Source organism: Choloepus didactylus (assembly GCF_015220235.1).
Source record: "Choloepus didactylus isolate mChoDid1 chromosome 11 unlocalized genomic scaffold, mChoDid1.pri SUPER_11_unloc3, whole genome shotgun sequence".
NCBI lineage: Eukaryota > Metazoa > Chordata > Mammalia > Pilosa > Megalonychidae > Choloepus > Choloepus didactylus.
Window position 1 is genome coordinate 1966698 of NW_023637580.1, and position 11418 is coordinate 1978115.

Genomic DNA, 11418 nt, shown 5'->3' on the forward strand with positions numbered 1-11418 from the left:
TATAGAACATTACAACCAAAATCACCAGGGTACACATACTTCTCTAGTCCTCATGGAACTTTCTCCAGAATAGATCATATGCTGGGACATAAAACAAACATCAATAAATTAGAAAAAAATTGAAATTATTCAAAGCACATTCTCTGACCACAATGCAATGTAATTAGATGTCAATAACCATCAGAGACTTAGAAAATTCACAAATACCTGGAGGTTAAACAACACACTCCTAAACAATCAGTGGGTTAAAGAAGAAATAGCAAGAGAAATTGCTAAATATATAGAGACGAATGAAAATGAGAACACAACACACCAAAACCTACAGGATGCAGCAAAAGCAGTACTGAGGGGGAAATTTATAGCACTAAATGCACATATTAAAAGGGAAGAAAGAGCCAAAATCAAAGAACTAATGGATCAACTGAAGAAGCTACAAAATGAAGAGCAAACCAATCCTAAACCAAGTAGAAGAAAAGAAATAACAAGGATTAATGCAGAAATAAATGACATAGAGAACAAAAAAACAATAGAGAGGATAAATATCACCAAAAGTTTGTTCTTTGAGAAGATCAACAAGATTGACAAGCCCCTAGCTACACTGACAAAATCAAAAAGAGAGAAGACCCATATAAACAAAATAATGAAGAAAAGGTGACATAACTGCAGATCCTGAAGAAATTAAAAAAATTATGAGGATACTGTGAAAAACTGTATGGCAACAAACTGACTAATGTAGAGGAAATGGACAATTTTCTGGAAACATATAAACAACCTAGACTGACCAGAGGAGAAATAGAAGAGCTCAACCAAACCATCACAAGCAAAGAGATCCAATCAGTCATCAAAAATCTTCCCACAAATAAATGCCCAGGACCAGATGGCTTCACAGGGGAATTCTAGCAAGTTTTCCAAAAAGAACTGACACCAATCTTACTTAAACTCTTTCAAAACATTGAAGAAAATGGAACACTACCTAACTCATTCTATGAAGCTAACATCAATGTAATACCAAAACCAGGCAAAATGCTACCAAAAATGAAAACTACTGGCCAATCTCCCTAATGAATATAGATGCAAAAATCCTCAACAAAATACTTGCAATTCGAATCCAAAGACACATTAAAAAAAATCATATACCATGAACAAGTGGGATTCATTCCAGGCATGCAAGGATGGTTCAACATAAGAAAATCAATCAATGTGTAACAATACATTAACAATTCAAAAGGGAAAAATCTAATGATCATTTCAATAGATGCTGAAAAAGCATTTGACAAAATCCAACATCTATTTTTGGTAAAAACACTTCAAAAGGTAGGAATTGAAGGAAACTTCCTCAATATGATAAAGAGCATATATGAAAAACCCACAGCCAGCATAGTACTCAATGGTGAGAGACTGAAAGCCTTCCCTCTAAGATTAGGAACAAGACAAGGATGCCCACTATCGCCGCTTTTATTCAACATTGTGCTGGAAGTGCTAGCCAGGGCAATCCAGCAAGACAAAGAAATAAAAGGCATCCAAATTGGAAAGGAAGAAGTAAAATTGTCATTGTTTACAGATTATATGATCTTATATCTGGAAAACCCTGAGAAATCGATGATACAGCTACTAGAGCTAAAAAGCAAATTTAGCAAAGTAGCGGGATACAAGATTAATGCACACAAGTCAGTAATGTTTCTATATGGTAGAAGTGAACAAAGTGAAGAGACACTCAAGTAAAAGATACCATTTTCAATAGCAACTAAAAAAATCAAGTACCCAGGAATAAACTTAACCAAATATGTAAAAGACCTATACAAAGAAAACTACATAGCTCTACTAAAAGAAATAGAAGGGGACCTTAAAAGATGGAAAAATATTCCATGTTCATGGATAGGAAGGCTAAATGTCACTAAGATGTCAATTCTACCCAAACTCATCTACAGAGTCAATGCAATCCCAATCAAAATTCCAACAACCTACTTTGCAGACTTGGAAAAGCTAGTTATCAAATTTATTTGGAAAGGGAAGATGCCTCGAATTGCTAAAGACACTCTAAAAAAGAAAAACGAAGTGGGAGGACTTACACTCCCTGACTTTGAAGCTTGCTATACAGCCACAGTTATCAAAACAGCACGGTACTGGCACAAAGACAGATATGTAGATCAATGGAATTGAATTGAGAATTCAGAGATAGACCCCCAGATCTATGGCCAACTGATCTTTGATAAGGCCCCCAAAGTCACTGAACTGGGTCATAAAGGTCTTTTCAACAAATGGGGCTGGGAGAGTTGGATATCCATATCCAAAAGAATGAAAGGGGAACTCTACCTCACACCCTACACAAAAATTAACTCAAAATGGACCAAAGATCTCAATATAAAAGAAAGTACCATAAAACTCCTAGAAGATAATGTAGGAAAACATCTTCAAGACCTTGTATTAGGCAGATGCATCCTAGACTTTACACCCAAAGCACAAGCAACAAAAGAAAAAAATAGATAAATGGGGACTCCTGAAGCTTAGAAGTTTCTGTAGCTCAAAGGAATTTTCCAAAAAGGTAAAGAGGCACCCAACTTGATGGCAAAAAAATTTTGGAAACCATGTATCTGACAAAAGACTGATATCTGGCATATATAAAGAAATCCTACAACTCAATGACAATAGTACAGACAGCCCAATTATAAAATGGGCAAAAGATATGAAAAGACAGTTCTCTGAAGAGGAAATACAAATGGCCAAGAAACACATGAAAAAATGTTCAGCTTCACTAGCTATTAAAGAGATGCAAATTAAGACCACAATGAGATACCATCTCACACCGATTAGCATGGCTGCCATTAAACAAACAGGAAACTACAAATGCTGGAGGGGATGTGGAGAAATTGGAACTCTTATTCATTGTTGGTGGGACTGTATAATGGTTCAGCCACTCTGGAAGTCAGTGTGGCAGTTCCTTAGAAAACTAGACACAGAGTGACCATTCATTCCAGCAATTGCACTTCTCGGTATATACCCAGAAGATTGGAAAGCAGTGACACAAACAGATATCTGCACACCAATGTTCATAGCAGCATTATTCACAATTGCCAAGAGATGGAAACAACCCAAATGTCCTTCAACAGATGAGTGGATAAATAAAATGTGGTATATACACACGATGGAATACTACATGGCAGTAAGAAGGAACGATCTCGTGAAACATATGACAACATGGATGAACCTTGAAGACATAATGCTGAGCGAAATAAGCCAGGCATGAAAAGAAAAATATTTTATGCTACCACTAACGTGAACTTTGAAAAATGCAAAACAAATGGTTTATAATGTAGAATGTAGGGGAACTAGCAACAGAGAGCAATTAAGGAAGGGGGAACAATAATCCAAGAAGAACAGATAAGCTATCATGTGTAAATTTAACATTTTGGGAATGCCCAGGAATGACTATGGTCTGTTAATTTCTGATGGGTATAGTAGGAACAAGTTCACAGAAATGTTGCTATATTAGGTAACTTTCTTGGGGTAGAGTAGGAACATGTTGGAAGTAAAGTAGTTAGGTTAGTTGTCTTTTTTTTACTCCCTTGTTATGGTCTCTTTGAAATGTTCTTTTATTGTATGTTTTTTTTTTCTTACCTATTTTTTTTTTAATTTTTTATTTTTCATACAACTGATATAAAAAAAAAAAAGTTAAAAAAAACAAGGAAAAAAATATGTAGAGCCCCCTTGAGGAGCCGGTGGAGAATGCAGGGGTATTGGCCTACCCCACCTCGATGGTTGCTAACATGACCACAGACATAGGGGACTGGTGGTTTGATGGGTTGAGCCCTCTACCACAGGATTTACCCTTGGGAAGACTGTTGCTACAAAGGAGAGGCTAGGCCTCCCTATAATTGTGCCTAAGAGCCTCCTCCTGAATGCCTCTTTGCTGCTCAGTTGTGGCCTTCTCTCTCTACCTAAGCCAACTTGAAAGGTGAAATCACTGCCCTCCCCACTACGTGGGATCAGACACACAGGGGAGTGAATCTCCCTGGCAATGTGGAATATGACTCCCGGGGAGGAATGTAGACCCGGCATCGTGGGACGGAGAACATCTTCTTGACCAAAAGGGGGATGTGAAAGGAAATGAAATAAGCTTCAGTGGCAGAGAGATTCCAAAAGGAGCTGAGAGGTCACTCTGGTGGGCACTCTTACACACAATTTAGACAACCCTTTTTAGGTTCTAAAGAATTGGGGTAGCTGGTGGTAGATACCTGAAACTATCAAACTACAACCCAGAACCCATGAATCTCGAAGACAGTTGTATAAAAATGTAGCTTATGAGGGGTGACAATGGGATTGGGAAAGCCATAAGGACCACATTCCCCTTTGTCTAATTTATGGATGGATGAGTAGAAAAATAGGGGAAGGAAACAAACAAACAAACAGACAAAGGTACCCAGTGTTCTTTTTTGCTTTAATTTCTCTTTTTCACTTTAATTATTATTCTTGTTATTTTTGTGTGTGTGCTAATGAAGGTGTCAGGGATTGATTTAGGTGATGAATGTACAACTATGTAATGGTACTGTGAACAATTGAATGTACGATTTGTTTTGTATGACTGCATGGTATGTGAATATATCTCAATAAAATGAAGATTTAAAAAAAAAAGAGATGATTATAGATTGCAAGCTTCCTTGGGAATGGTAGGATCATGTTGGAAGCAATGTAGTTATTGAAGGTTGTTTATCTTATTCCTTTGTTTTGTTAGGGTTTCTTAATTTTCTTGGGGTATGGTAAGGATATGTTGGAAGCCATACAGTTATTTTAGGTTATTTGTTTTTCTTAATCCCTTGTTTTGTTTTGTTTGAATTGTTTTTTTAAATTTTTTGATGAAGTAAAAAAAAACTATTGCATAAAAAAATAAAATAAAAAGATTGCTAGCATGAAAAAAAAACACACACAGTCAGTTTCAACCTTTACCCTTTGGCCTGATTTGTCCTAGTCTTAACCATATCTGCTTCATTCACATATCTAATTGAAGTCTGGGCTCTTTTTCAGCTTTTTTTTTAACAGTTGCTGTATGCCCTAATACTGGCATTCATATCTGCCAAACTCTAGCTCTGAGTTTCAGACTTTACACCGATACCCAATGTTCCAGAGACTAATTACGTTATACATTAAGGGATCTGCATCTCAGAGTTTGGAGATAGCCATTACAATTCAAGAATTGATTTGAATGCTGTAAGAGCTTATAATCTAGAGACTATTATAATAATTGTTCCCCTGATAAGCTGTGTTCTAAGATTCAATTCTGAGTTTACAAATTGCAGTTAGTCCATATTGGTGAGGCATTATAATGTATATCTTTTTGTTTCTGGCATACTTCACTCAAAATGCTGTCTATGGATCCATTCAGCTAGTTGCCTGTCTCACAGCTTCACTCCTTCTCATAGTTGCTCAATATTCCATTGTATACATACACCACCTTTCACCATTCTGTCAGTCAGTGTACCCTTAGGCCACTGCCACCCATTGCAAATCATGAATACTGCCTCCATAAATACCAGTGTCCAAATGCCCATTCATGTCCTTGCTCTCAGGTCTTCTAAGTATATAGCCCATAATGAGGTTGCAGGATCTTATGGAACCCACATACTAAGCTATTCTGGAACCATCACACTGTCCTTCAGATAGGCTACAACATTCTACTTCCCCACCAACAGGAAATAGATACAACCTTCTCTACATGTTTTCTCCAATACTTTTATCTCTATTTATATTTTTCCAACAATTTTATAGAAATATATTCACATACCATACAATTATCCATGGTGTACAATCAGTTGTTCACAGTATCATAACGTATTTGTGCATTTATCACCAAAGTCAGCACTTGAACATATTGATTACTATGAACAAAAGATTTTTAATGAATAATAAAAAGATAATTAAAAGAAAAATAAAATATCATACAATGCAATATAATAGTAAGGCCAGACAACAAGACGAATACCAAGAATCCCATATCCCTCCCTTATATCCCCCTCTCATAGACATTTAACTTTGGTGCACTGCTTTTGTTACATTTAATGGAAGCATATTAAAATGTTACTGTTGAGTATAGACTCCAAATTGCTTTGATTGTATTTTCCCCCAATACCATCCCTTTTTTTGCACTCTGCATGGTTGACATCCATTTTTTCTCCCACATGTAAAAACATTTTTATATTTGTTCATTTTAGTCAGTCATTGGCCAGTCCAGTTTTTGCTAAGTTATACAGTCCTATCTATCTTTACCTCTTGTGTCATACATGCCCCTATCCCATCTCTTTCAGCTTTACTCACAGACATCTTTGTTCAGTGTACTTACAATATTGTGCTACCATCAGACAGTATTATGCTATCTATTTCTGGAGCTATTCAATCAATCCTGCTGAACATTTTGTAGCCCTTCAGCATCAAATTCTGGATCTCTACCCTCTTTCTATCTCCTGATAACCTGTGTTATCAGCTTTTAACTCTCAAAGTTTGCCCATTAATGTTAGTTCATATTCTTGAGACCATACAGTATCTGTCCTTTTGTTTCTGGCTAACTTCACTCAACATAATGTCCTCAAGTTTCATCCATGTTATTATATGTTCCATGTCTTTGTTCTGTCTTACAGCTGCATAATATTCCATCTTGTGTATATACTACAGTTTGTTTACCCACTAGTCCATTGATGGACATTTGGGCTGTTCCCATCTCTTGGCTATCATGAATAATGCTGCAATATACATAGGTTTGCAAATGTCCATTCATGTCTTAACTTTCAGTTCCTCTGAGTATAGATCTAGTAATGGAATAGCTAGATCATATGGCAAATCTATATTTAGGTTCCTGAGGAACCTCCACACTGTCTTCCAGAGTGGTTGCACCATTCTACATTCCCACAAACAGTGAATAAGTGTGCCTCTTTCTCCAGCACTGGTAATTTTCTGTTGTTTGGATAATGGCCATTCTGGTAGGTATGACATGATATCTCATTGTGGTTTTCATTTTCATTTCCCTAATAGCCAGTGAAAAGTTGAGCATTTTTTCCTATGTTTTTGAGCCATTTGTATTTCCTGTTCAAAAAAGTGTCTGTCCATGTCTTTTGCCCATTTTTTAATTGCATTGTTTGTCTTTCTGTTGTTGAATTGTAGGATCCCTCTATATATTCAGGATATTAAACCCTTATCTGATATATGGTTTCCAAATATTGTCTCCCATTGTGTAGGCAGCCTTTTTACTTTTCTGACCAAGTCCTTTGATGTACTAAAGTGTTTAATTTTTTTTAAATTCAGTTGTATTGAAATATATTCACATACCATATAATCATCCATGGTATACAATCAACTGTTCACAATACGATCATATAGTTATGCATTCACCACCACAATCTATTTCTGAACATTTTCCTTAAATCAGAAAGAATCAGAATAAGAATAAAAAATAAAAGTAAAAAAAGAACACCCTAACCATCCCCCCATCCCATCCTATTGGTCATTTAGTTTTTGTCCCCATTTTTCTACTCATCCATGCATACACTAGATAAAGGGAGTGTTATCCACAAGGTTTTCACAATCACACCGTCAACCCTTGTAATCTACATTATTACATAATTATCTTCAGGAGTCCAGACCACTGGGTTGGAGTTAGGTAGTTTCAGGTATTTACTTCTAGCTATTCCAATACATTAAAACCTAAGAGGTGTTATCTATATAGTGCATTAGAATGTCCACCAGAGTGACCTCTTGACCCCATTTGAAATCTCCCAGCCACTGAAACTATTTCATCTCATTTTGCATCCCCCTTTTGGTCAAGAAGATATTCTCAATCCCATGATGTTGGGTCCAGATTCATCCCTGGGAGTCATATCCTGCATTGCCAGGGAGATTTACACCCCTGGGAGTCAGGTACCACATAGGGGGGAGGGCAGTGAGTTCACCTGCTGAGGTGGCTCAATTAGAGAGAGAGGGCCACATCTGAGAAACAAATGGCTACTCAGGGGAAGACTCTTAGACACAATTATATGCAATTTTAGCCTCTCCTTTGCAGTAACGAGCTTCATAAGGGCAAGTCCCATGATCTAGGGCTCAGCACATCAAACTGTCAGTCCCAATGTTTGTGACAACATCAACACCAGTCCAGGTGAGGAAGTACAACACTTCTGCACCTTCCTCCAGCTCCTTGGGGAGGTGGGGGGGAGGCTGTAAATATATTTTTTATTCTCTGCCCAAATTACTTCGGAATGTGTCACTATTTCACTCTAACCTATACTAAACTACTGTATTTCACTTCCTATTCAAAGTTCCATGTAATGGTGGTGTTTGAACAAACTGACTATAGAGTTATACTGTTTAGAAAATATAGATACTGCATCAAATAGACATCTCTTCCCTTGGTCTCACATGGAAGTTGAAGTATTAAAACACAATCAGTTTTGACCTTTACCCTTTGGCCCAGTTTGCCCTAGTCTTAACTAGATCTGCTTCATTCATATCACTAATTGAAGTCTGGGCTCTTTTTCAGTAAAGTGTTTAATTTTGAGGAGGTCCCATTTGTCTATTTGTTCTTTGTTTGCTCATGCTTTGGGTGTAAGTTCTAGAAAAACACCTCCTCTTGCAAGATTTTAAGATATTGCCCTATGTTTTCTTCTAAGAGTCTTATGGTCTTACCACTAATGTTTAGGTCTTTGATCCATTTTGAGTTAATTTTTGTATAAGGTGTGAGATAGGAGTAGGAGGTAGCTTTTTGACCATACATCCAAAGCACAAGCAATGAAAGAATAAATAAAGTGGGAAGTCCACAAGATTGAACATTTTTGAAAAAAAAAGGTGCTTTTGAAAAATGACTTTGTCAAAAAGGTGAAGAGGGAGCCAACTCAATGGGAGAGAGTATTTGGTAACCACATATCTGCTAATGGTTTGATATCCAGTACATATAAAGAAATCCTACAACTGAACAAAAAGGACAAACATCTTAATTGTAAAATGAGCAAAAAATATGAATAGACATTTTTCCAAAGGTGAAATAAAAATGGCTACAAAGGCCATGAAAAGATGCTCAACTTCATTAGCAGATCAAAACTATAATGAGATATCATCTCATACCTGTAAGAATGGCTGCTATTAAGCCAAAAGGAAACTACAATTGATGGGCAGAATGTGGAGAAATAGGAGCAGTTATTCACTGCTGGTGAGAATGTAAATTCAAACAGCTACTGTGGAAGACAGTTTGGTGGTTCCTCAGAAAACTACATATTGAGTTGCCCTATGACACAACCTTCTGCTTCTCTTTATATACCCAAATATCTGCAAGCAGTGACACAGACATTTGCACACCAATGGTCATAGCAGCAGTACTTGCCAAAAGAAGGAAACTATCCAAGAGTCCATCAACAGATGAGGGGAAAAACAAAATATGGTATGTGCATACCAAATGGACTATTATGCAGCAGTTAGAAGGAATGCAACAGCAAGGATGAACTTTGGTGACATAATACTGAGTGAAATAAGCCAGACACAAAAGGACCAGATATTGTATGAATTCAGTAATATGAACTAACTAGAGCATGTAAACTCAGAGTCTTAAAATATAGAATATAAGTTACCTAGAGATAGGCAGAAGCTAGAGAAGGGGAAGCAGTTACCTAATATGTACACAATTGTTAATGATGTTGAACTTATATGTTTAGGTATGGATAGAGGTGATGGTAGCTCATTACTGGGATTATAAGTAATACTGCCATATTGTAGGTGAATTTGATTGAAAGTGGCTGTTTAAAGTCATGTATGCACTGATTAACACTGCAAATATAAATAAGTTCTTGCAAGAACTACAATCAATGTAAAAAATAATAAATGATGGAAGGGTATATGGGAAAAATACAGCTATTGCAAGTTATGGACTACAGTTGAATGAAGAGTTAATATTTTTTAATCAACAGTAACAAATTTACTACCTCAATACTATAGGTCAAAATAGGGGTGATAAGGGTTATGGGAGGATTGAGTTTTACTTTTAATCTTATTTCTGATCTGGAGTAACAAAAATGTTCTAAAATTGATCATGGGGATGTATGCACAACTATGTGTTGACACTGTAAGCCAGTGATTGTATCCTTTGGATGGTTTTGTGATGTGTGAATGTATCTTAATAACATTGAAAGAAAACGTTGTGTAGAGAGCTGAAAAGTATATCTGTATTTGTTCTAATTTCACATGTGAGGATTAATTTGATACAAAGTACACAGGGTTTGTGCATGAATCTAAAGATTGGTGACTTTCTGGTGGCCTAATGATTTTCCCCCATCCAATGATTCAACAGTTACTTTTTACTTTTATTTATTGGTGAAGTTGTTGGTTTACAGAATAATTGTGCATAAAATATAAGATTCCCATAAACCATCCCACCACCAACACCTTGCACTGGTGTGGAGCATTTGTTACAATTGATAGTAGTAGTTTCTTATAATTGTACTATTTTTTTTAACAGTAGTAGCAAGAATTTATTGAGAGATTATATGTTGTAGGCATTATGTGAAGCTATTTACATGGATCACCTCATTTTAAAACACTCAATACACCAGCCTGTGAAACATGTCCTAGGGATTTTTAATTTCCATTATTTTACTTTTCAGCTTAAGAATATACATTCAATTCTTTAAAATTTCTCTCTTAATTGAAAGTCTCACTTTGTTAATATACTGTTTCCTGATAACCTTTATGCTTTGCTCATGTTTTCTTTTAGCTCATTGCATATTTAGAACACTTGATTTAACATCTTTGACTAGTAATTCCAATGCCTGGAATTCCTCAGACATGGTTTCTGTTGATTTATTTTATTCCTCTTAATAGGCCATCCTTTCCTGTTTCTATTTTTTGTATGCATTTTGATTTCTTTCACTTCAATCTGCCCATTATATTATAATGCATCAAATCTAGAAATCAGAGTCTCTCACTTTCCCAGTGTTTGCTGTTTCTTTTTTTGTATTTTCTTCCCAATATTTGAAGTGTAATGTAGTCTATTTTTAATAATTTTTCCAAACTGTTTTTGCAAAGACTGTATTCCTCTTGTGGTTAATGAATCTCTGAGGCTTTAGCTTGAACTCAACTAGTGTTTTGACTAAGATTTCTTAGAATATCAGGACATAAAATCAAACAAACAAACCAATGCAAAGGTAAAACAAACAAACAAAAGAAAAAAAAACAAAACATCACTCTAAGTCTTTTCAGATGGACTTTCCTTCAATGCTTATCCAGGCTTAAACTGACCTGAGATATCAGCCCAAGTTGACAGCTTAAGGTCTGTGCCAGTTTGAATGTATTATGTCCCCCAGAATGGCCTTATCTTTGATATAATCTTGCATGAGCAGAGGTATCAGTGTTGATTAGATTGCAATTAATTCAGTGTTTCCATGGAGATGTGCCCCA